Below are 25,468 nucleotides of genomic sequence, written 5' to 3'. Positions count from 1 at the left end.
TGTGGCTTAAATTGTTTTCTTGTTTAATTAAGTTTCTTGTTGTTTAATTTTTTTATGTTCATTATAGCACGCACACACACACACACACACACACACACAATGAATAACAAATAATAGCAAAGATAAATAATTGGTTGTTTGAACACATTATAAATACCCATATTTCCCCTAAATTTATTCACTGAAACTCTTACTTAAATGTTCTCCCCCATCATCATCATCATCACACAAACTCCACACATGCATTATCTAAAAAAATGCAGAGCTGCACCAGTAGAGCTGAGACTCACAGAATATGTTAGTCACACAAACTAAGTTCTAGATTTGACTGGCATTGTCTGTTCCAGTTGATTGAGTGGTTAAAGTGGTGAGTGTGTACAGGATTCAGTAACATGTACATCATATTCAGTGCACAGTGAATGAGATAAAGCCATTCTGGCAGTATAAGAAAACTAGTTTGTTAGAGAATTTGCTTGTTAAAAGCTGTTAGAGATAATTGTGTGTATTATTGACTTCAATCTGTTGAATTAATTCTCTAAACTTATCTTTTTCTCTGAGTCTGCTATGGAGTCCACTCCAGTCATCATTTCAAAGCAGCTTGTTGTAATAGAAGTAAGTGCAAATGACCCTGCCACCTATTAAAAACTAGAATGTAAGTAATAATTACATGCATTGAGTCGCTTTACTGTCAGCAACCCTGAGTGATCAATGAAAGTGGAGAAAAACAGCATCCAAACATACCAGTTCCCCCTAAATACTCTAATAAGTGCTAAATACACACTATATTAATTGTTGTAAGACATACAACAGAATGTACATGACAATTTTGCAAAGTGTAATTGCAGTCAGTAGGAAAGAAATCGTTGTCACAGTGCAGATGAAGTATCCTCTTATTGAAAGTTCTCCTCTGTTTGATCGATATGTCATGGAGGAGATGTGAGATGTTCTTCAAGACATTTGTTAGTTTAATCCTTTATTAGCATCCTCCTCTCCACAACCAACTTCAAACACCCTAAAAGAGTTCCCAGTACTGAAATAGGACAGGGGTGGCTCAATGGTTAAGGAGTTGGACTACTGATTACAAGACCCCAGCTTAAAACCTCAGCACCACCAACTGCTGCTGATCCCTTCAGTAATAAAGAGATAAAAGTGATATAGAGACTTTATTGTCATTGTAGTGATCCAACATAATTTGTTTGCTTGCTCTTAGAGACCAGCAGCAATAAGAAACATAAGAATAAACAAAAGAATAAACACAAGATAATTGCAGTAAAATATAATAAATATAACAATATATACAATGGAATGTTCCTACAATGTGTTCTGATTGTCCTGTGTCTTTTGCAGAGGAATTTGACATTGTTAACCCTCTCAACCTCCTCACCGTTTTTGTGTAGAGGTGGTGGTGACTTTTTTCCTGGCTCTCCTGTAGTCTACAACTACCTCCTTTTTTTAGTGGTGTTCAAAACTAGGTCACTATCCACATATCACTCAACCAGGTGTTGAACCTCATCTAGTGGTAGGGCTGGAGTTTCCACTCTGAAAGAACTAGTTCAGAGTGTCAAGAAATGTGGCGTCCTGGCTGGTCAGTGAGGTGCTTTTCTTATAGCTTGTTAGAGCTTTATGTTTTTTATTTAATTATTATTTAATGCCTCTCCACATCTTGCAGAGGTTATTATTTTTGTTGTTGCTTTCTATGCACTGATGATATCTGTGCTTGCCTTCTTTAATGCCCTTCTTCAGTTCTTTTTGAACATTACTGTAAGCCAGCCCTAAGCAGAGAACACACATTTCTGTCAAGCCATGGGTTTTGGATTAGGAACACCTTGTTGGTCTTAGTGGTTAACATACAGTAGTATCAGTGCAAAATCAGTCTATGCATTCCAAAACAGATGAACTATATTCCTCCAGATCTATGCTAGCCAACAACTCCCAGTCTGTATTTTTTAAACAGTCCTGCAGCCATGAAGTAGTAGTTTTAAAGCTAAAGGGATTTGAGAGGCATCATTCAAAAACAGAGTGGTGTGATCAGCCAGCTGGATAATAATAATTTGTCTATTGTTAAAAACTACCTACTTACTGCTTTGAGACAATGACCATTGTTAAAAGCGCTATATAAATAAAATTGAATTGGATTACTCCATGTGACAAAGTGAATCTTGGGAAGGTTATGAATTTTAATTGAATAGCACTATTTTTTATTTTTATATAGTGTCTTAATGGCTCTACAAAATGGTTCACCGAACCCAAATTTGGCAAGAACTTAAAAGATGAAGTTATGTTCTAGTGAATCAAAGGCTTTGTAGAAATCTAAAAAGAGCATGTAACTGTCATTAGAAATGAGATCGTCATAATCTATCAAATCTAGGACTAATCTTATATTATTTGTAATGTGTCGTTTTTCCATAAAACCTGATTGTGTTTCATCAATATTAGAGTTAAGGACATCTTAAATTATATTTGCCAAAAATTCAATTCAATTCAGTTCAATTCAACTTTATTAATATAGCGCTTTTAACAATAGTCATTGTCTCAAAGCAGCTTCACAAAAATGAAAGAAATTCATTAAAAAAATATAATAATAATAATAATAATAAATGGTGTATGTGTGAGAAAAATGTGTCTATATAATAATGAGATGAATGAATGAAATGTCTCTGTATATATAGTAAAATATATATATATATAAATTATTTTTAGACTCTTAATAGCATGTAGAATTTCTAGTTGAGATATGTTGCTATCACAAGCTACTCTATTATCTACTGAGATAATTTTATTAGAAATAATAGAATAAAAAAAAAGAGTTGGCTGAAGTTTTGCAAAATCTAGAGGTAAATTTAGGACTAAATAATGCGAGAGTTAGAGTTCTATCATTTGTACGAAGACGTTCAATGGAAGAATCCATAGAATTGGATTTTTCCAACCTGAAGAAACAAGCAAAATTTTGCTCTCCTTCTTCCAGCCGTTTTTTTCATTTTCATTTCTCTCCAGATAAGTCAACTAAGTCAAATTTATCCATAAATGCAGTAAGATATGAGTTTGGGGAAATTGCCTTCCTTAGCGGGTACCTTTTAAGCATGTTATTCATTGTGATGTTAAAGTCCTCGCCTAAAACCAAAAAGGCAGTAGGATATTTACCTACTGCATATGTGAGAGGCACGAAGTCTTTGGTCTATCCTGCTAAAGAAACTGCAGTTTTCTGCAACAGAGTTGTATCCATAGATGGTAATGATAATTAGTATATACTGATTGTACCATCAGCAGAAAGGGTCCTGAAGGATCAATATTTGTTTCCAGGATATTACCATTAAAATTATACTTCATAATCCCTATTCCAGCAGGATGTTCTGACCCATGCGATAACCATCTTTCACTGCCTCACTGTGACCTCCAAAATTTGGTATCCTTAGATGAAGAGTTACTCTCCTGAAAAAAACACAGATCTACATATATATATATATATATATGTGGCAACGCCGTGGTAGGGCAAAATGAATGTAAAATTTGGTAGACCCGATTACGCCACCCCGAAGTTAACCGGGGAAATAACACCCATAAGAAAGAGGTTCGCTAGGCTAATAAATGAGAGACAAGGGTACAAATGTACAAACTTTATTATAATTTACTATTTAAAAACAGTTTAAAGAAAACCAGCACTCCATAGCATGCAATGCCAAATATCACTCCATAGCATGCAATACCGAATATCCGGAGAATCGTCACGTACCATAAAACACGAACACGGCACTCTGTGTACACACACACACACACACACACACACAATAGAAATGAAAGAAAACACAAACAAGAACAATAAATTCGGGCACAGGCTTCGGGGCGGCCAAAGCCGACTAAAGGAGGCATCAACCTTAGAGGTGCACTTCATACATATCCACACCTTCACGCAAAGGAAAAACCGTGAACACCAGCTGCGCTGCACTTCAAACAGTTACACTACCCACCAGTATTTAGAAGCTAGCCTCCCAACCCAACCGTACCCAAAATAAACAGACACAAAATAATATATATATATATATAAACAAAAACAAATGCAACAGATAGACTATTCTGGTTGCCTTAAACACAAAGACAAACAGACAAAAAAAAACAACAACAACTATTACAATTTAACCAATAAAGGAAATAAAGAAAAACAAAACAGATATAAATTAACACAGTTCGGACAGCTCACCAAAATACCACGCAAAGGTCAGAGTTCTCCCAACGCTATATTATGGCATCTTCCACCGTGACTTCAGACCACCAGAGGGCAGCCCTGAACCATTACTGCTGTCACGGCGAATAAAATAACAAAAAGACAGCTCACAAAAACCATCGAAGAAGAAACACCGAAGACAAAACAACAAAGAAGAGACGACGAAGAAGAACCAACGGAGAAGAGACAGCAGCGCCGTCCTCAGTCAAGGCGGAAAGTTAATACCTCCGCTCTCACAAGGCGCATCAACACTCAAGTGTTCGTAGCTTACTAAAAGAAAAGAGACATAACCATCCCACATTTCTTATTATGAGCTAGAAGAAGCGAAACTCACTTACCCAGATGACCCGTTGTGCTGCGCGAGTTGTAACGCCGCCCACAGTTCGCAGTAAGCCATGCAGTGTAACGCCAGCACAAAAGAAACTCTGTGGCTAAATGGTAAACAAATACCGATTAGCACCACCCAACGGCCGAACATACAGCGCGTAAGGAGCATGTACCTACCTAGCAACAAGTGAACAGTCTGACTCTGCCGAGTGGCAATAATCCAATGGACACGCTAATGGAGAAGCTCGACCAGATGACACTTATCCCACAGACGCACTAATGGAAGAATAAACCCTCACATTAAAAGGTACAGGCCCATCTGTTCATTAGCCACCTAGCTACAAATGACACTCACCCACACCTTCGGTCCATACACACACCATGAGAGCGGTATCGTTTGTGACGTACGCCAGGTGGGACAAAAACCAGCCTTAAATACCATTGGGGACCATTTTGATTGGCTACCATTAATAACTAATCACCTACCTATGAACCAAAGGGGAAGACCCTACTGTCCACATTGCCACATATATAAAGATAATAAATAAAAATAAAGCTTTCCTTTTAACATTATTTTTTAACCCCCTGGCATTTAGAGAAAAAAGAGACAAAGACATAGAATAGAACAAGAATGCATAAAAAACAAATACAAGGTATGAAACTGAATAACTGAATAAATGCCACTAAAATTACACGAAAAAATGCAAACATAGCATGCAACATAGAACAATAAATCATAAAGACATGAGTAATAGTCTCTCATTTTCATTCATTCATTTCATTTCATTTCATATCATTCAGTCTTACAAGGGCCTCTGAATCCTGCTCTCTTCTCTTCCTTTCGTGCCTGTTCGACAAGTGGCCAGAGTTTGTTCATGGCGTCTTTGTCACGTAACTCCCAGTTTCCTTTTTTTACCACCCTTTTCTCCAAAGTGTTTACTTTGCTTGATACCTTTTCCAGGCGATTACTGATGAACCCATGCACCCCTTTTCAACATCTCTCTAAATGACTCCTCCTTCTGAACATCATCTCTCTCTAAATGCACAATTTGACCAAAACAGAACTTTGTTGCCAAGTTAAATTAAACTGTTGTGATTGTTTTAAGTGCAGTTTTGCTCCACTTCACTGTTTGTGAAGATTAGACAAATCTTGCCACTGTTGCTACTGACTTGTAGATACTGTTTTCTTTATATTATATATAAAATATAAAAATATAAAAGCTTCCCACACCCATCAGACTGCTGCTGAATTAACTGTTTAAACTCCACAGGTGACTTAACTGAATTTCATCCTTCTAAGTACATACAGTACGTGAGTGCTACAACAACAACAACAAGAACAATAATAACAATATTAGTAATAATAGTGAGTTAATTTGCATTTAATTGTGTCATATTATCATTGCAAAAAGAAACAAAGAAGCAGATAAACTCGCCAAACAAGCACTCAAAAGCAAAAATGTCCAAATAAAAATCCCAATAAGCAGAGCAGAAGTTAGGAAAATAATTGAAGAACACGCAAACAAAATATGGAAAGAAAGAGGAGATGAAGAAGATACAGGTAGACACATGCATAAAATTCAAAAACAGATCAAAAGAGGGAAAGTATGGGGCAGAAACAGAAAAGAGGAAATCATCATAACTAGGCTAAGAATAGGACACACAGGACTAAACCAAAGTCTTCACCCAGCTGGAGAATGTGAATTCTGTGGACAAATAGAGACAGTAACACAAATTCAAATTCAAATTCAAATTTTATTTGTCACATACACAGTCATACACAGTACAAAATGTAGTGAAATGCTTATACGACTGCCAGTGACCCTAAAAGAGAATTAAAGTTTACAAATAAGAAATAAATATGAATAAAAGAAATACGATAGAAAATTAAATAGAAGAATTAAATTAAACTAGGAAAAATAGAACTAAAAATAAAAATAGGAATATGCTAGGAAAAATAGAACTAAAAATAGTATAATATAAATAGTATAATATAAATAAAAATAGAAATATGATGTGCATAAAAATAGATATATACTGTACAAATTGAAATATACTGTACTGAGAAATATACTGTACAAATTGAAATATACTGTACTGGGTGTGCAAATATGCGTAGAACAAAGTGTCTTTGTGCAAAGGTTATTAAAGTGTCTTTGTGCACTGGTCCAGGATGTAAACGTAAACATGTAGTGTAGTTGTGAAGGTTCTGTAGGTGTGCGTGTAATTGTCCATAGTGTCCATGGAGTATATTACACATAATATACACATACAGTATATTAACAAACTGTAAAAGATACGACAAAGAAAGACAGGAACTCAGAGAAACCATGCGAGAGGAAGGAGCAGAAATGAGAACACAAAAAATACTAGGAACCTAGTAAACAGAATCTAAGAGAAGGAAGTTTAATCTTTTTTGTTTGTTTTTGTGTGCTGTCAATCTGACACTCCACACTCCAGTCCAGCAGGTGGCGGTAATGCACCTATAGAAACACAACAAAGAAGAAGAGCGGAAGAAGATTAAGAACTTCGGGACAGGAGTTTCACTCTCTCACACAACAGGACTGAACTTTTTGGAAAGGAGTTGGGTAATGACCATTGCGATAACTTTCTTTATTAAATAACATCTAATACCTTATAGAATAGGAAGTGAAGCACTGATATTATTAACTCACAGGCTTATTTATTATAATTTTTTCTTCTTATTCTTCCTCCGTACACAGTTCGTCGTAGACCCACGAATGACGTGCAAAGTCCAACTTGTCGCTAGCATGATGCTAACTGTATTTATTTGTTTTATTTATATACTTTCACAAAGTCTGTTTTGTTCTACCTGACTGTTCATATATTTAGGAAAGCTTCTTCTTTCTCCAGTACAGAGCTTAAATCACGTGTGTGTGTGTGTGTGTGTACTGTCCTCCCCAACTGTGAGAGAGGTCGGTTTCATTTCTTCTCAGTCATTTCATTTTCTTCTACAGTCTATATATGTACTTACTTGTGTTTGATAACCACCACCATGTTGTTTGTTGTGCATTAATGTAAAGAGGATGATGTTTAAACATATGTGTTATATATATATAAAATAAAATATAAAAAAATATATAAAAAAATATATTTAAAAAGTTCTGATAGTTTACACTAATACCTGCCATGTTGATTTGTATTATTATTATTATTATTGTATAAGTCAGACTGAGCAGATGATCTTAAGTGGAGGTTTTTTTGTGTCACTGTTCGACTCTCCTCTTATCAGTTCAGGGCATCGTGGGCCTGTAGAGACATTGCATAAGTTTATTGAAATTATGGCATTGTGAATATATACAAAATGTATTCACTAAATCAAATCATATCAAATAAACTGACATGGTGGTGTTCATTTTCTGATCATGTGGGGGGGGGGACGTCTTGTAGATTTAGTTTTGTACCTCTTTCTGGACATGTTGAAGGTAATGTAGGCCTGATTAAACTGTACAACAGCTCTGTAGTAGAGGTCTGACTCAGAGGCTCTATTTTACTACTGTTAGTGCAGGGCAGGTCATCGTAAAGTCTGCTAGATGTGATTATAAAGGTTTTCACCCTGACCTTGTAGAGCTTTGTTACGTGTATCCTTCAAGTGCTGCTTGAGGTCTTGTTTCAGTTTAGTGAGGTCACTATGTATGTTGATCTGTTCTGTATGAAGCATCAGCCGTATACCCCACTTTCATGAGGGTTAGAAAAAAAATCTATTGTCTCAAATTATTAGAATATTTCATTTGGAGTTTGAGTAAATCACTATTCATGCAGTATAAATACAGTGTGTATCTCTGTCTAGTTCAGTACATGCATGTGGAAGGTTTTGATAATTTTTTGGACAGTTATTAAGTCAGTAGTCTTTCACATGCATGTACTGAACTAGACCGAGATACCCACTGTATGTCCACTGTGTTGAACAGTAATTCTTATGAAAAGAATATTACTGTATGCACTCATTGGGGCTTTTATAGCATGAATTACTGCTGCATGTCATATAGAAGATTAGGTTCTTTAGAGCTTCTTTTTAGAAGTTGGACGTTTATGTATTGTAAATCCTTTTTTTAGTGATTAATATTCTAAGATACAGTGGAACCTTGGATTGTGAGTAAAATGGTCTGTGTGTGTTTTGCAAGACGAGCACAAAGTTTCTTCCATGCTAGGTCTCAGTGCGTGTGCAGTCATTCTTCACAATAACCCCCTCCTCCCATTCTTCTCTTTTTTTAAATAAAATAAAAGTGTTGAAATATTTTACTGTACATGTAATAAATCTAGAATATATGTTTCACTTTTTGAATTAAATGATAATTTAATCAAATTGAAATGGGTTAGGATTAAATGATTTATATCTTATAATCCAAGACATATGGAACTGTAAAGTGTGACACAATAGCACCACAGTCAGTTTAAAGTTAGTGCTGTTACTCGACTGAGCAGTGGGGAGGATAGTGCACATTTACCACATGACATAAAACCTGACAGTAAAGAAGAAAAAAAAAAAACAGGAACCCCAACATTTTAAGACGATGTCATGTACAGTTGTGATGATGTTGCAACACTGTTTATCAAAACACAATATTGGGTCACATTATTTTTGGAATTTAAGAAGGACTATAATACAATAATGCTGAGATCATGTTTAATAAATGAATGAATGAAAAAAAAATAAGTTGCAAATACAACCTCAAAACCAAAGAATATTAATCCTTCCTTAAAGTCTGCATACAAAAGCTTCCTGCGCAAACCTTGGGTGTCTCATGTCTCTGTTACACAAAGGGCTCACACATTGAATGTTGTAGCCTTTTTGTGGAAAACCAGTGAGTGGATTGAGGCATCCTGAGGTCGTACGGTGCAGCTACACTGCAGTATGACATAGAGCGTCACCATGTGATTTCAGATTACAGCACTTCTGTACTGTAATGCTTGTGTTCACACAATGTTCAAAATTCTTTCTTTAATGGAAGGCTGCCAACAAATTTATTCATGTGTGTTTCTGTAATGGTGCTCAGCGAGAGAGAAGACAATAAAAAAGAATAAAGGTTACAACACAGAAATGTTGCTCAGCTGTGTAGGATCCTATTGAGATCACTTACAGTTAACCGGCTGTCCTTTTCTGTTGCTGCATGTATGTATTTCACACCATCCTAAAGTGCCACCACAGTATTGGGGTATTGTCTATACCACTGGTTATCAGTGTCGGTGATTTCAGTTTTCTAAATCTTCTCCAATCTTTAGAACAGTTGAGTTTATGCTTTGTAGGAAAATGATAAGAAACATGACAGTGTGTCTTTTCTCTTTTTTCCTTGTGAAACTGGAGTGTCACTTACTTTATAGCAGTACGTGGCACTTCACTTCAAGTGGATTATATGTAACTTATTGTTTAAAATTTTTCATTTCAGATTAAGTATGGGAGGAGTTTCAAGTACTGTTACAGTTGATAATACAACTCCATACACGTGGACTGTCTGCATCCTTGGTTACTATCACAATAATGATCAAAAAGTAATGGAAATATTCAAATGACCAAATTCTATACATTTATGTTATGTGGAAACACAATAACAGTTCTATTCGATTTTCTGTTTACAATCATTTGTTCATGTGTGAACATATAAAACTCAAATTCACATCTGCTTCTGTGTTTGTTTAGTTCATAGTTAGACCCCAACGAAAACTGACTGAGACTACACAGTTCTACTGGAAATATCCTTTAGTCAAGTTGAAGTATGGAGAGTGCTCAGAGTCAGACTGTCGCAACAATCCACATTTGTTTTACTCATTTTATTACAAAGACAGCCCATGTTTCACTATTCGAGTGAGCGGAGACCGCCGTCGTATACATCTGGACTGCAATGTCAGGACTTATGAACTGAAGCAGACAACATGCCCAAATTATGGTATGTCATTTCTTTTGACACTTATGTTACTTATTATAAGTGCTTACTCACCACTTGTATTGTGTATGGCAATAGGAATTAGATGAAAAGGCCCTGAAGAGTAGAAAAAATAGAAATAAAAAAATGTGGTTGTGTTAAAAAAAAAAGGCTATCTCTGAAGGCCATTTTTCCACCTGTAAAACTCCTTACCTATTAGTTAAAGCTAGCCAGAGAGTAGCCAGCTAGTTGCTTATTTTGAATCCTTTAGCACTACCTCAAAATAAGCCTTTGTCAGGAGAGGATGACAGGTCTGTGGACAACATTATTTGTGGTCCTCATTCCAAAAACAGCAGCTCCTGCCTCCCTGAACAACTATAAAACACTAACCTCACATGTAATGAAGGTTATGGAGAGGCTGGTCTTAGAGTCAAAAGCAGAGAGGCAAACTGCCCTGGAATGCACTGTTTTAGGGTGGTGGTGGAGAGAACAGTACTACATGAACTGTTAGCATTTGTGAGACAACAGTCCTTTTCACTGGGGAAAAAACATAAATATAAGACCATGAGTCCGGGACCTCTATTCCAAAACACATCTGAGACTTCTCTTCTAAGAACATGACAAATTTCGTGTATGTGCATTTGCAAGGGTCTCGTCCAACTGTGACTATATATCATTTGCCTGCCACTAGACTGGTATTTCACCACACTGTTTACCGTGCCTCGCAGAAGTATTTATACCACTTGATTTTGTCACGGTATATCCACAAATGTACATGTATTTTATTGGGATTTTATGTCATAGACAAACACATAATTGTGAAGTAGAAGGATAATAATCAAAGATAAAATCCAGTGGAAGCAATCGTCTTCAGAATCCTTTTAATTAGTAAGCAGAGTCCATCTGTGTATAATTTAATCTCAGTCAAAACACAGCTGTTCTGTGAAGCCCTCAGAGGTTTGGTAGAGAACATTATTGAATAAACAGCATCATGAAGCCCAAGGAACACACCAGACAGGTCAGGGATAAAGTTGTGGAGAAGTTTATGAAAACATATACTGCTTTAAGCATCTCACAGTGCGCTGTTCAGTAGAACATCTGAACATGGAAAGAGTACGGCACAACTGCAAACCTACCAAGGCATGGCTGTCCACCTAAACTTACAGACCGGGCAAGGAGTGTGTTAATCAGAGAAGCAGCCCAGAGGCTTATTGTAACTGTGGAGTAGCTAAAGAGATCCACAGCTCAGGTGGGAGAATCTGTCTACTGCTTTTCATCAACAGGGACAGGAAAGATGGGTGGAGCCAAATACTGGGCAAACCTGCTAGTGTCTCCAAAAGAAGGTGGAGGTTCACCTTCCAGCAGGACAATTTTACACACGCACACACACACTCATTATCTATACCACGGGGACCTGGAGCCTATTCCAGGAGACTTTGGGGTACACCTTAGACAAGGTGCCAATCTATTGCAAGGCACACTTATTTACTATATAGAACTATATAGTAAACTTTATTTAAAAAAAGCCACTTTGTTGCTCTAGTCTCAACTAGATAATGCATTTTTGAAGCATTGGCTGGTTTGATGAAACCGAATTCATCACTAAAAACTTTGGCATTACTAAACAGTTGCCTTGTGAAAATATTATGAAATAGCAATTATTTAGTCGGTCTGGTGTGTTGTTAGTATAAAACTTTTTTTTTTAATTAATTTATTTTATTTGTTTGCTTGAGGTGAGTTGCTAGGAAATGAAGAGCGAGGCTGGGGGGAGTGGATTTTTGAACAGTTACTCAGAATCTTTCGCTAGCCACAGTGTCACTGAAGCATGAACAGAGCCTGAGAGGCCATGAGCTTCACCACCAAACATCGAAATTGAAAGAGATGAGGTGAGTTGAAACTTTTTAAAATTATGTATGTGTGTATATGGCACATCTCAATAAATTAGAATATCATTGAAAAGTTGGTTTATTTCAATAAATTAAAATTAAAATGTGAACCTCATATATATTTATTACGCACAGACTGATATAATACGTGTTTATTTCTTTTTATTTAGATGATTTTGGCTTATAGCTAATAAAAACCACAAATTTATTATCTCAGAAAATGTGAATATTTTTAAAAAAGTTAAATATTGGCGACTCATGGTGTCACACTCTAATCAGGTAATTAACTTAAAACACATACAAAGGTGAGCCTTAAAATGGTCTCACAATCGTGGACCCAATGATGGGGAAGCACATTAATAAAATTGTAAATGTTAATCATAATTTTACAGCTAAACTTACAAAGCAAAAATGACCCAAAAAAAAAAATACATTCTAACGGGTTGTCTCCAAGAAGGACAGGGATACCACAGAGAACCACAGTATGTTGAATTTTAACTTTAAGGCCTTATTGTTTATCATTCGCTACTTCTTGAAGGGACCATATTTAATTTTTAAAGGGGTAGCTCAGTGGTTAAGGCATTGGACTACGGTTCGGAAGATCCCAGGATCAAACCCCACAACCACCAAGTTGCCACTGTTGGGCCCTTGAGCAAGGCCCTTAACCCTCAACTGCTCAGATGTGTAATGAGATAAAAAAATGTAAGTCGCTCTGGATAAGAGCGTCGGCCAAATGACTAAATGTAAATTTTAATTTTTTTTTTATCTGCAAGTTAAAATATGACATTAAATCATATTTCATTGGACTGGTTTTCCTTTAACATTTATAAAGACATGAAGAACAGAACTTTAATTATTTTAAAGGGCTAATTTTCAATTCATTGTTCACTCACGCCTAATTATGCACCTTCTTTCTTCAGATAAACACAAAGAGTTTTATGAAAATTAATCATGAGTTTATCTATAAAATGGGCTGCTCGTTCGTTGTTTAAATAACACAATGTTCATGACAATAATTTATATGACCCAGGTGGATGAATCATAGTCTTTTAAAGCCTGAGCCAATGGTTTTTCTCTCCCACTGTGGGATTTTGGGTAATCGTATCCCATGCTTGGTCTTCTGCGCGTGCGTCATTGTATATATTTAACATCAGTGCGCGCGTGTACTGTTTACTATAACGCTGTGACCACTTGTGTGCACGTAAAGCATCTTTTATTTTGTGTTTGTGTATGTAGGACGACTTTATCGTTAGAGTCTATCGGTAAACTGGTGTGTGGGTGTGTGTATGTGTGTAAAAGTCTTCCTACACATAGCCCTCTTCCCCCCTTTCTCCTCTCCTCTCTCTAGTCTTAATCACTACAGCGATTAGTGTGTAATCTTAAACTTAGACTTATTAAGTGCAGGTTAATACGTTTTATGTTTACTTTATATTTTGTATTCATTATTTTTTAAGGTCTGACTGAAGGTTCCACTTTTAGACTGGAAAATCTCCATTAGACAGGGTTCTAATGAAGTTTACCAAAAAATTCACTCTGGAGATTCTTGCTAGCAATTCTGGTAAATTCTGCAAAAACCTACAAAATACAAAATTCTTCTAAAACATTACCACAGTATTTCCCAAGGACAGGCAAAATAGTGCACTTAAGCAGTGGGGTAGATAACAAAAATATTTGGTTGATTTGTTCTGTCACTTTATTCAAGTCTATGAAATGTAGACTACTGTTTGCGTCTTTAGAAAAAGTGAAGCAATGCAATGTTCTAGCTGGCTCTTAAGATCTTGTTGTTTTATGGAAAGTTATTCCGCACAGTTCCTCCACAAATGTGGCTTTACCTAGTGATGTGATTCACTACTTTGGGCTTAAATTGAATACTGTTCAGTGCTTTTGGTAAGGGGGGGAATCAGACTTTGTACAAGGTTGTAAAAACTCGTACAGTATGACTGTCAGTGAAACACTTTCTTTTTCACTTGCTTTACCAAAATCTGATGCATATCAAGTGGATAAATGCACTTTTAAGCATTACTTTTGAGCATTAAAAGATGTAAACATTGAAGAATTTGGGGCGAGATTCACAAGGAGTGGACAACATATGGATTCAGTGCTTCAAGAGCCACCATGGCCAGATGTATCCGTAAACTCTCTTATCTAGAGCAATTTACAAAAGTCCTTTGTAGTTTCCATCATTGGAACTGAAGAAACAGATGTCTTAAGTAGTCGTTTAAAGTTGAAGCTGGTTGAAGTCCAGTGTAAAGATTGCACAGTCAGTGGTGGTTTGGGGAGCCAAGTCATCTGCTGGTGTTAGTCCACTGTGTTTTATCAGGTCAAAGGTCTGCGCAGCTGTCTACCAGGAAGTTTTAGAGCATTTCATGCTTTCCTCAATTGACCAGCTTTATAAAGATACTGATTTTATTTTCCAACAGGACTTGGCACCTGCCCACACTGCCAAAAGTACTAATACCTGGTTTAAGGACCATGGTATCCCTGTGACTGATTGGCCAGCGCACTTACCCGACCTAGACCCCGAGAAGAACCTATGGTTTTTGGAATTTGTCTGAGAAATGCACTCGTCATCCAATGCACTCATGTATAAAAGTGAATTTTCCCATAAGAAATAATGGAAACTCAGATGATTTGTTCTACAAGCCAAAAATATTCATATAAAAATTAATAATACAAAATACAGAGTAAAAATGAAACAAATTAACCTGACTTTACCCTGTGAAAAGAATTGTGGCTGGTGTGAGGGAGACGAGAAAGAGGAGAGGAGGCGGAGGAGGGGGGTTATTGTGTTGGACGACTTTCTCACACGCACACTAACAGAATCACTGCTGTTTGTTGGCTCACTGGAATATTTTCTTTTTTGCATGACTTTAACAGTGAACCTCTCTGTCACTTGCGTTTTCTTCCTTTTGAGGATTTTGCCGAAATCTGACATTACATTGTCATTAAACAGATTTACATTTACATTTGGGCATTTGGCAGACGCTCTTATCCAGAGCGACTTACATTTTTATCTCATTACACATCTAAGCAGTTGAGGGTTAAGGGCCTTGCTCAAGGGCCCAACAGTGGCAACTTGGTGGTTGTGGGGTTTGAACCTGGGATCTTCCGAACCGTAGTCCAACCGTAGTCCAATGCCTTAACCACTGAGCTACCCCTGTCCCAGATTAATCTCCCGCACTGCTACTGGGTTTTTAAACGTTTTCTTCATGAGGGCCGTTGTTGCCAACGGTTATTAAAGAACAATCACTACACTTGGACACAAAATAAAAAGAAATATGCTTTCCGCACACACACTTGATCACAATGGTATAGTAAACAGTATACGCCCATACAGATGCTAAATTTGCTTCGTTTCAAGAAATGGATATAGGAGCATACAAACTGAGACCAAGCATGGGTGACGATTACCCACAATCCCACAGTAAAAGAGAGAAGAACCATTGCTCAGATGTGATCACGTGACACTCGGCAGACAAAGCTTATACATACTACTTGTATTGCAAGGCCATATAAGTTAAAATGTATTAAAAGTTTTTGTTTGTCTTGCAAAACACTTGCAGACTAAGTTAATCACAACAAAAAGTTTTACTGTATATCAGATCGGTGTGTGTATATAATGTGTGTAATGTTCTCTTTTCATACAGGAAGCAGAAATAAAGAGGAAAGTAACAAAACTTGTTAGAATGTCAGAACACTGAGGATGAAGACTCAGAGCAGACATTAACAGACAGAAAGAAAAAATACCTGTCCAGTGGCTGTGCATTTTCCTTTGACACTGCAGTTGGTTATGAGACTCTGCCTCTACACGATAGACTAACTCTAGTTGAGGCAGTAATGTGTTTAGTTCTTGAAGAGAATGAGGATGACCACACACAGACACATGACTAGGACTTCCTCTTGGATCTGCTTGGTCTGTTGCAGGAAGATCATCCATCACATCTTCAAAGTGATATGCAACTATCTACACAGAGTAAAGAAACTCTGTGTCAGAGTGCATTTAACAACACATGGATACTGGCAGAAATAACAGATTTGATGACGGAGGCTTTTGGCAAAGACAAGAACAAGTGCAGTCAGTACTTCACATTGCACAGACCTACAAGCTGGAGTATGAGAATGTCTTCCCTGCCTTGGATTCAGCTGATTCACTCATATTAATAAAAAGCTATGTCAACATAGAAAAAAATAAAATTGCTGATATTATTATTAGTGAAATGCGCAAAGCAAACTACCCTGAGAATGTTCTGACCGTACTGGAGGATGTTCTGGTGTATCTGGAAAAAGAGCTTCCTAAACACAACACATCTAATCAACAAGCTAATCTCAGTCGAGAAAAAAATCCCGGAAGATTTTGTTGAAATAGTAAAAATAATTGACTTTAAAAACCCAGACAGACAAGTTCTCAAAAGTGAATTGGTGGAAATGTCAGTGGCAGTAAAAATATGCCCAGCTGTCATAGTTCAAGAGGGTAAAAAGGAAACAGCAATTAAAGCATATCCTCCCAGATCAACTCGCAACACTGATTGTTTTCCTGCTTTCAAAATCACAAAACTATATGGGTTGTCTCCTTGAAATTGGCACAGGTAAAGGAATATCCTGTATCATAGCCATGCTTGCTACAATCCATACCATTCGGGGTGTAAAGATGGATCCTGTGACGAGCTCCCTGGTCCTCGCCTATTGTGATTTAGAGGAATGGAGAGAACTGTATGAAATGTTTGACTTAACATCATCTGCTGTTCCTCCGATGCTGAATGATGTCTCATCTGAGGAACTGACTCAAGAAGCATACAGACAACAAATCATTTACAGTACTGTTGGGACTTTTGCAGCAGATACACTGAAACAAGAGTTTGAGAAGAAAACAACTCAAGGAGACAGGAGGTTTGAGCTGGTAATTGTAGATGAGGTGGACTACATGACCTTGAATAATGGAGTTCAAATAACATTCCTGTCCCATGAATCCAGTGGCCTCCAGCATTTGGAGCAGGTCCTTGCAGGCATCTGGGCCATGATATCCACATGTCGATCAATTGAGGTAGAACAGCTTGGAGAGACCCTGTGGACAACAAGAGTCCAGAATTTTCACACAGCTGCTCTGATAGCAATGATTGGTCCAGATAAAAGTGATAGATTTTCACCACTAGAGATTCTGTTGCCAGGAATTTAATTTTTTAAATTTGGAGGTCTCTATTAGCAATGATGGAGAAAATTGAGACATTAATAATGATGCATGGAAAACCACCATGAGGAAAACTGGCATAGAACAACGGTATGACCTGCTCAGTGTTCTTGAGATGGGAATGGTGAACAAGCTGGCATTTAACTGTTACACATATCAGCCAGAAACTAGAAAATCCATTCAGTTCTGAGAGCAAAAGACAAAAACTGGCCAAAATATAAACCTACTGTTATTGGAAAATGGAAACTTGTGAAATATTGTCTGAAGATTTACTTGTTAAAGCCACCATTCATGAGTTGAAGTTCAAGATTAAATATTCTAAACAATGAAATTCCAAACAAGAAAAAAAAAACTATTGTAATCCCTTTTTTCTTAGAAAACACCTGGAAAATCAGCTGCCAGTGTTTGTGGAGAATGCACTGAAGGCCATTCAGATGACCAAAGGCAAAGAGTACATGATCGAGAGATGTCTTAGTGCTCAGGGAATAGACGTTAGTAAAGATCAACGCATATATCATGCAATAATCCCAGTGGACTTTCAGGCTAGTGGAATGTTGGAGAAAAGTAAACGGTGGGGTGATGGACTACAATCATTTCTGGAAATGAAGCATCAGTTATCTTCATTGCCATTAACAAATGTGACAAACTACATTTCAAATTCACATTTCTTTAAAAGATAGCTTGGTGAGAAAGGGATAAGGGTGTTTCTGGAACAGTTCGGAACACTTCAGAAGTTCAACAAGGAACAGATCATCATTATGACCAACCAACACATTTAAGAGCATTTTCTCACTGGGGTCCAGGAAACGTTTCCGAGCACACTTGGCCCCGGGACACAGTTGATTTTTGTCTGTGAGCATGCAATCGTTCCAAGTTTGGGAACCAATTTCTGGACCAATTGCAGATGTGGTCTCGGGAACGATTCATGCGTTCCCAAACACGGAAGGCGGGACATAAGATGCGCTCATGCTCAAAAGTGGAAGTGATGTAATTACTGTTTGAGCCCGTACATAAACAAACGTGGCTGCTAAGAAATCGAAGTACAGTATTTTCTGGAAATTCATACAGAACGAAATACCCAAAGATATTTAGACACTACACATAAAAAATCAGATATTTACGGAAGTATCCGCAAGTATTTACATGTGCCCGTGTACAGCAGCACTGAACGATGCTGTGCAGAGTTAGTGGAGCCTGGTCCAGCAGAGAGCCTGCGAGTGAACAGTAAGTTAATATTAAAAATTAACGTTATTAAGACTGTTAAAGAGAGTCCCATATTATCACATCTCCTGGTAATTGTCTGTGGATCTTGTGGTGACATTTAAAATGCATATAATTAGATATACAGGATAATCCTTTCACGTTAACTCACAACAAAGTTAACTTCAAATGCTCGTCATGTCTGCTTACTTTAACTCCTTATATCATTGCCCTGTTTAAAATATAAAAGAGTAGAATGTGATGAACTCAAGTGTTGTGCTGATGTAGCTGTTACAGAGTTTCAAGTTTTAAGTTTTTTTGTCATATACAGATAACAATGATGCATCATAACCGTAATGAAATTCTTGGACCCGTGTTCCCCAATTTTACATAAACATATAAATATAAAAATATAGAAGAGGAAAAAAAAAACCCATTATTTTAAAGGTATGTGTATGTGTAAGCTAAGATAATTTAGTATTTACATATACCAGTGCAAGATGCAATGAAGTATTTTGAATATATATTTAAAGTGGCATTGTTTAAAGTGATGTGAACATGTACTTTACTATTTACTCTATGTATAACCTTTATGTATATTCTCCAACACATCTGAGAGACACTTATAAAAATAGAGATGCTGATGATCCACATAAGCTCCACACATAATTTCAGGTTATCTGTGATTGCTCTGTGATTGCTGTGACACAAATTAATTGTTGGAAAAATTTAATTTGTACAAGCTGTTATGGTTGCAACTTTCAGCTAATTTCTTGCTTCTTGCAGACAGACACTAGAGAAAACACAGACTGAGACCTCTGACAGTTGCACAAGACGGGCTAACAACAGAAGAAAGAGGAAAAACCTGATGTGCAAGAACAGAAGACTCATGGTGCCTGGATGAAATCTCAAATTTAGATGGAGGAGCGCTGACCACAGATACAGAGGAAGGAACATCATAGTTTCATTAACATACACTTGCTATGCAAGTACAAGTAAATATAAAAATACGCTACATTTAAATGTTTACTTTTTTCTCCTATTTGACAGCTACTTTTGTTATAAAATATACTTGAATTATATTTTGATTGAATAATTTTTAATAAAACATTTTGCACTCTGTCCAGTATTTTGTCACTGTTCCAAACCCCCCACACTCATCTTGTATTTCACATTATACATTTATTTTTACATTTACAAAAATAAAATATAAACACAGTGCACAAAAATGTTAGGTTTCAAATTCAGTAGTTTCAGCACTTCAGCTAAGTTTGCAAACCTACACATAGCAAGGTAAGGAAAAAAAGAGCATAAGCATCTCTATTGTAGGAATCTTGTCTTGATAGGAGAATTTGGCAGCCATTCCTGGTCTCTCCAGGTCACAAGGACATGCTGCACACCAGACCTCCCTTAAAACCAGATGATCCTGGGGAGAACAGAAAATACATGATTACATATTTATTTTATGTATCTGTGCTATTCATTGAACTTTATTATAGCAGGCATTATATTTATTTGTAGCATAAAAGCATTTGCTACATTTATTTATTTATTGTTAACATCTGTATGATTACTTCACGGTGTACATAAACACTTTAATTTTGCGATAAAGTTTTTTAATAGAATAGAAAAAGTTCTAATTATTATTATTATTATTATTAATTTCTTTAAAAAAAATTTCCTTGTCTAAGCTATTTTTTTCCTTTCTTCCCGGTATATTAATCAAAGCAACTGTAACCAAGACAAAGCAATTTCCTTCTGGGATTAATAAAGTTCTTTGAATCTTGAATGAATAGTCCAGTTAATCCTGAGCCATGATCATCTAGCCATGGCCTACAGAGGTCATTCTATTGAAGTCATAAGGGGAACTTTTGAGGAATTTTGAGGTTAATTAATTAAAGACATGGAAAAAGAGAAACTTATTGAAATAAAGGAAGAGCTACATATTTTGTCCGTTTCTTAGTGACTTTGACAAGCATTACAGTACAGAAGTGAAGACAGACCTCTTTAAAGTAAAAGTAAAAGATCTCTCTTTACTTTGAGTCCAAACACAGTAAGATGGACTATAACCCAGCACTGAATGCTTTGAAGGAGTCATGGGGTATGTGGATGATGCTTTACACAGAACAGATTAACATGCATAATGACCTCAATAAACTGAAACAATATCTCAAGCAACACTTGCATGATGAAAGTGACAATCTTCTACAAGATCAATGTGAAAAATATCCAGCAGGCTTAAGGACGCATTGCCTTGCACTTTTAAAACAAAAACAAGTGTGGGTCAAGATTTTGAACCACACCAGCTGTAACTTCCAAATGCAGGCAAGAATGAACATATTTCACTCATGGAACACTTAACATGCTAAAATCAGACAAAGGAGACTTCAAAACTGTGGACTTGACTCTTTACAACTTATCAACTGGGGAGGATTTTGTGTCTTCTAGTGAACTTGGTCTCTTTCGTAATTAAGGCCTTGCAGTTGTGTTTGAGGTGGAGAAAAAGCCCAAGTTCTCATTTGATGCCTTGGTTTGTTTGTTTCTTGGTATGGTTCAGGTTGAAGCAGTTCTGGTTTGTGGCCTGACAGCTGATTCCATGTCCTCATTTTTTATTGTTTTGATCTCTGATGGTGTGTCTGAGATGATCAGTGGAGTCATGGCTATGATAAACTGCAGATTTAATTGGGCATCATGGGTGATATTTAAAGCGATTAGTATGGGAACTTCTTTGGTCTGTGGAGGGTTTAGTGTTCTCAAAAGAGCATTCTCCTCTGTAAAAAATGCTCTATGTAATGTTTTCAATGGCACCAGATCCCTAAAGAGTGTTGTGTGTAGTGCCCTACAATAAATTTATTTGTGTCATGTGTGTCATCAATAAGTGTAAAAAATATTACCTAAAGTGCAGGGAAACACAATTTAAATTATGCCAGTAAATATGCTGCTCAGGAATTGGCTATTAAAAGAGTAAACACTGCCTTGAACACAAGCATTGCTCTCCATAATTTATATATATATATATATATATAAAAAAACAAAAACATTTCAAGACATTTTCAAGGGTTATATCTCTTTAGCTTTACACCAGAACAAATAGTTTGTTCAAATACTCATAGATTTCATTAACTCCGGAATTCCAAAGGCTGCCTTGGATAAAAAAACAGAATCTTACAAGATCAGCGAAACCTTAAAGCAGGAAATGGAGGATCATGTGGTTTTATACATAAACATAAATGTCATGAATGCATGAATGATTTGTTGGTTAACTGTTAAGAAATGCATCTGATAATTAACATGCTATCAACAGTGTGGAACAAATTTAGCAGAGTTTATTGCATGTCGCTCTCATGCCTGTATCAGGGCAGTTCTGACTACTGCAGAGATTTCTACCTCCATTTGTGAAATGTGTTCCTCCATTCTCACCAAACAGACCATTTACAATAATTTTGTTCCTGCATTTTTGACGTCCATGAGCAAGAATCCATTATTTGACACATATAATAAGGATGAAAGGGACAAGCTGGATGTTGTGAAATGTTTTAAAGATGAACTCATTGATGTAGTGTCAGAAGGTCTTTCCAATGCCATGGTCGAGTTTTTCTGGCTTTGCCACATCAATTTTTACAAAAACATTCACTCAAAAAAGTAAACTCTGTCACTGGAAATAGAGTTGGTAATGGGCTGGGGAGGTTTCTTTGTGAATCAGCATCATTATGATCTGAAATCAGCCTCTAAATGTAAAGAAAGGTACTGTACAACTGGGATGACATGAGGCTGAGTAAATTATGAATCTAGTTTTAAAGACGTACAGTAGCAGTAAGAAATTAAGCCTCATTCAACAATCATATGAACAACATATGATTGTTACATTCTTACTCCAACATGAACAATCATACCTGATCTGATGATTGATTGGTGTTTCTTCTTGACAAAACTTGCTTCAGTAATTTTAATAAAGTCTGACTCAAGGTTCCATTTTTAGACTGAAAAATCTCCATTAGACAGGGTTCTAATGAAGTTTACTAAAGAATTTACTATGAAGGTTCTTGCTAGCAATTCTGGTGAATTCTGCAAAAACACAAAATTCTTCTGAAACATCACCACAATATTTCCCAAGTATGCTTTTCCTAGTGCGCTTTAGCAATGGCGGAGATACCATTGCTTCTTTCAAGGAGTCACTTCCTTCAAGTCTCTGAAACGTGGAGTATTGTTTGCATCTTTAGAAAAAGAGAAGCAATGCAATGTTCTAGCTGGCGCTCAAGATGTTCTTGTTTTACGGAAAGGTATTCCGCACAGTTCCTCCACAAATATGGGTTTACCTAGCAATGTGATGCCCTATTGTGGGCTTAAATTTACAATTCATGTCATGCTGCTTTGATCTATGAGCATTAAATGTTTAATAAACATTGCTTTTTAAATCATACTGGTTAATTGGACACACAACACTTTGCTGCAGTTTTACATGCTTTTGGTAAGTAAAAAAAAAATCAGCCTTTGTACAAGGTATCGTATCATATGACTGACAGTGAAACACTTCTTTTTCAGCACTTGCTTTTCCAAAATCTGATGCATGCCAAGTGGATAAATGCACTTTAGGAGCATTAATAGATGTAAATGAGCACAAGCATGGCACTGGCGATATATGAGTGTAATTTTCATGATTCTGTAGTGCTTCAGTGAAAGCTTTCTTCTGTCTGTGAGATATGAGCAATACTTACAAAGCCAAATAGACAGCATTTAATTCCAAAATGCTACCTGAAGTCACAGTTCCACTGGTTATTTTCCTCCGTTTGATTTTCTTCATTTTCTTCTGATGAACTGCTGACAGAAATGTCTAGGCGCTTACAAGCCCTATCTCCTAATCTTACTCTCTGTTTTTTTTTTTAAATGGGGCATTTCGAATCAACTTAATATGTGCATTTAGTTGCCGGTCGTTCTCGGCTAGCTCATCAGGGACAATCTTATCATTTTGATTCATACACATTCACGTTTCATACAAGCCTAAATAATTATTTTGATTGTGTCATTTGTGTCAATGTCAATTGTTAAAAGCATTATACAAATAAAATTTTATTTAATTCAGCCACGTATTGTTCTGGTGTATGACAAAGTTTAAAAATTACATTGTTTCTCTATATTATATAATGCCATTACTCTTAATGATATTTAAAATGCTTTTAAAATTAATCATTGTTTTGGTTTTGAATTATCTTCTGTGAATTGTAAACATTCATAACATGCATGATGGATTTCCTTTAAAAAAATACTCATTATTAAACAATATTTCTTTTACAATTATTACATTCATTTAGAACCTGTTATTCATGTTTTGCATTTTAAACAGATAATGAGTGAATTACACCTCTCTCTCGCTCATATATATACACTCACCTAAAGGATTATTAGAAACACCATACTAATACGGTGTATGACCCCCTTTCGCCTTCAGAACTGCCTTAATTCTATGTGGCATTAATTCAATAAGGTGCTGAAAGCATTCTTTTGAAATGTTGGCCCATATTGATAGGATAGCATCTTGCAGTTGATGGAGATTTGTGGGATGCAAATCCAGGGCACGAAGCTCCCGTTCCACCACATCCCAAAGATGCTCTATTGGGTTGAGATCTGGTGACTGTGGGGGCCATTTTAGTACAGTGAACTCATTGTCATGTTCAAGAAACCAATTTAAAATGATTTGAGCTTTGTGACATGGTGCATTATCCTGCTGGAAGTAGCCATCAGAGGATGGGTACATGGTGGTCATAAAGTGATGGACATGGTCAGAAACAATGCTCAGGTAGCCCGTGGCATTTAAACGATGCCCAATTGGCACTAAGGGGCCTAAAGTGTGCCAAGAAAACATCCCCCACACCATTACACCACCACCACCAGCCTGCACAGTGGTAACAAGGCATGATGGATCCATGTTCTCATTCTGCTTACACTAAATTCTGACTATACCATTTGAATGTCTCAACAGAAATCATGACTCATCAGACCAGGCAACATTTTTCCAGTCTTCAACTGTTCAATTTTGGTAAGCTTGTGCAAATTGTAGCCTCTTTTTCCTATTTGTAGTGGAGATGAGTGGTACCCGGTGGGGTCTTCTGCTGTTGTAGCCCATCCGCCTCAAGGTTGTGCGTGTTGTGGATCCACAAATGCTTTGCTGCATACCTCGGTTGTAACAAGTGGCAATTTCAGTCAAAGTTGCTCTTCTATCAGCTTGAATGAGTCGGCCGATTTTCCTCTGACCTCTAGCATCAACAAGGCATTTTCGCCCACAGGCCTGTCGCTTACTGGGTGTTTTTCTCTTTTCACACCATTCTTTGTAAACCCTAGAAATGGTTGTGTGTGAAAATCCCAGTAACTGAGCAGATTGTGAAATACTCAGACCGGCCCGTCTGGCACCAACAACCATGCCACGCTCAAAATTGCTTAAATCACCTTTCTTTCCCATTCTGACATTCAGTTTGGAGTTCAGGAGATTGTCTTGACCAGGACCACACCCCTAAATGCGTTGAAGCAACTGCCATGTGATTGGTTGATTAGATAATTGCATTAATGGGAAATTGAACAGGTGTTCCTAATAATCCTTTGAGTATATATATATATATATATATATATATATATATATACTGTTGCTTAGTGGCCCAAAGTCCTCTTTTCAATCAAGGTCCCAGAGTCTGGAGGAAGAGAGGAGAGGCACCGAATGCCAAACTGGTTGAAGTCCAGTGTAAAGTTTGCACAGTCAGTGGTGGTTTGGGGAGTCATG

At 36.8% G+C, this 25,468-nt stretch overlaps 1 long non-coding RNA gene across 1 annotated transcript; it reads left to right on the top strand.

Annotated features, from left to right (window-relative positions):
• Positions 1-12,183: 12,183 nt before the first annotated feature.
• On the top strand, positions 12,184-19,823 carry LOC128537925 (uncharacterized). The gene is made up of 3 exons (XR_008363329.1): positions 12,184-12,314; positions 15,962-18,723; positions 19,486-19,823. It is a non-coding gene; the product is annotated as an uncharacterized LOC128537925 (long non-coding RNA).
• The last annotated feature ends 5,645 nt before the right edge of the window (positions 19,824-25,468 follow it).

The sequence above is a fragment of the Clarias gariepinus genome, chromosome 1 (assembly GCF_024256425.1).
Source record: "Clarias gariepinus isolate MV-2021 ecotype Netherlands chromosome 1, CGAR_prim_01v2, whole genome shotgun sequence".
Taxonomy (NCBI): Eukaryota; Metazoa; Chordata; class Actinopteri; order Siluriformes; family Clariidae; genus Clarias; species Clarias gariepinus.
Note: the sequence above shows the minus strand (reverse complement) of the source record. Positions and strands in the feature narration are given on the sequence as shown.